The 2,560-nt window shown below is 38.4% G+C and overlaps 1 pseudogene; it reads left to right on the top strand.

Moving 5' to 3' along the window:
• The first annotated feature begins 949 nt into the window (after positions 1-949).
• LOC102862202 overlaps positions 950-2,560 on the top strand; it is a 4,546-nt pseudogene continuing 2,935 nt past the window's right edge.

Here is a 2,560-nt window from a genome sequence, read left to right as displayed (position 1 = left end):
AAAATACAGCACACCAATGATGTTAGTTTGGAGACTAAGATGCACCTGAATCAGCTATGGTCATTCCGATCATTAGCTATGTGTCTGAGAGCTGGACAATGAATGAGGATGAAGAATAATAGATGCCTTTGAGTTTTGGTGTTGGATAACAGTACTGAATATCACATGAGCTTCTAAAAGAAAAATCAGATAGGTCTTGGAGAAAGTGTGGTCAGAGTACTTTTTTAGAGGCAACAATAGCGAAGTTTCATTCCATGTACTTTGGCTATGTGGTTTGGAAGAACTATTCCTTGGAAACAGACATCATTTCTGGAAAGGTAGAGGGTCTACAAAAGAGAGATTGATTGACATAGTGATGACAGCAATGGATTTGACTATGTCACAGATGATGAGGATGGCACAGGATAGGAGAGATTTCAGACCAGTTGTGTATAAGGTTACTACGAGTTGTACTCGACTCAATAGGCGTAACAGCTAAAACAACAATATGCCAAATAACATACTATGAATTTTCCCTAAGAATATATTCTTCTCACCTCATTTCTGAATTACCTTGGCTTTTTATATTATTTGTGGAAATACCAACAGACTAACCTGTAAAAAAAAATAGTGTAATCGGTACAGCATGGCACTTGGTTCCCACAAGTATACTAAATCTACTGTTATTTGGTAGTCACAAACGATATCATTTTAGCTAATGAAACGGAGATAAAAATTTAGATTTTTGGCAAATGGTGGGAGTTTTTCCAAAATGGGAACACTCAGGCACTCTCTAAGACTTGGAAAGTGTTAGGAAAACCTTTTGGTGGCTGCGCTGTTGTCGCCAGGAGCTGTGGCCTAGCGAAATAAACCTGATGGGCACCAAGACCGGCTGGCTACTTGGAGAGGTGCCTCGAAGGGTCTGCATGAAGGGAGCTAATCCGGGGAGCACAGGCCAGAGCCTGGAAACATGGCTACCTGCACCGGGGAGAAGATCGAGGATTTTAAAGTTGGAAATCTGGTCGGTAAGGGATCATTTACTGGTGTCTACAGGGCTGAGTCCTGGTTTGGAAGTTGCGATCAAAATGATAGCTAAGAAAGCCATGTGCAAAGCTGGAATGGTGCAGAGGGTCCAAAATGAGGTGGAAAATACATTGCCAGCTGAAACATCCTTCTATCTTGTAGCTTTATAACTATTTTGAAGATAGAATTATGTGTACCTGGTATTAGAAATGTGCCGTAATGGAGAAATGAACAGGTATCTAAAGAACAGAATGAACCCCTTCTCAGAAAATGAAGCTCGACATTTCATGCACCAGATCATCACATCTTCATTCTCATGGTATATTACAATTGGGACATCACACTTTCTAACCTCTTACTTATATGTAATATGAACATCAAAATTGCTGATTTTGGCACTATACATTATGTGGATCTCCTAATTACATTTCACCAGAAATTGCAACTCGAAGTGCCCATGGACTTGAATCTGATATTTGGTCCTTAGGTTGTATGTTTTATACATTACTTATTGGAGGACCACCTTTTGATACTGACACAGTAAAGAACACATTAAATAAAGTTGTATTGGCAGATTATGAAATACCTACTTTCTTGTCAAGAGAGGCCAAAGATCTTATTTACCAATTACTTCATAGAAATCCAGTAGATCATTTAAGTTTGTCTTCATTATTAGACCATCCTTTTATGTCCTAAAATGCTTCAACAAAAAAATAAAGCTTTGGGAACTGTAGAAAACTCAATTGATAGTGGACATGCCACAATTTCTACTGTGATTACAACTTCTATTACAAGTGGTAGTTTATTTGATAAGAGAAGACTTTTGATTGCTCAGCCACTCCCAAATAAAATGATGATATTTCCAAAGAATAAAAATTTATGTGATTTTTCTTCAGGAGATGGAAATGGTTTTTATAATCAGTGGAGAAATCAAAAACAAGAAACCACTAATAGCAGGGAATGAGTAATCCAGGATGCGGGAGAAAGGCCATATTCTCGATATCTTCGTAGAGCCCATTCCTCTGATAGATCTGGCACGTCTAACAGTCAATCTTGAACAAAAACATATATGATGGAACGATGTCACTCAGCAGAAATACTTTCAAAATCTAGCTCAGGAGTCAATAAAAATGACCAGAGAAGTTCATCTGCAAACAGCAATGTCAATATTTATCCCTTCTTAAAAGAAAAGACTTCTAATAGTTCTGGATCTTTCTAAAGAGTCGACAACGACCAAGCACACTCCAATCATCTTTGTCCAAGAAAAACTCCCTTTTCATTTTCAGACCAGGTATCTCAAACTGAAGTGGTACAACAGTGGTTTGAGAATCTGCAACTAAATGCTCAATTAAGAGCAATGGTGTCTCTCTGGAGACTAAGGTGAGTTTAATACAGGCCATGGTCTTCACAATCACTTGTTATGCATCAGAGAGTTGGACAATGACCAAGGAGGATAGAAGGAGAATTGATGCGTTTGAGCTGTGGTGCTGGAGAAGAGTATTGAGAATACCATGGACTGTTGGAAAAACAAAAAGATTCGTCCTGGAAAGGGTTAAAC

Source organism: Elephantulus edwardii, unplaced genomic scaffold, assembly GCF_000299155.1.
Source record: "Elephantulus edwardii isolate Elephantulus edwardi_28Jun2011 unplaced genomic scaffold, EleEdw1.0 scaffold00177, whole genome shotgun sequence".
Taxonomy (NCBI): Eukaryota; Metazoa; Chordata; class Mammalia; order Macroscelidea; family Macroscelididae; genus Elephantulus; species Elephantulus edwardii.
This window is presented reverse-complemented; position numbering and strand designations above follow the sequence as displayed.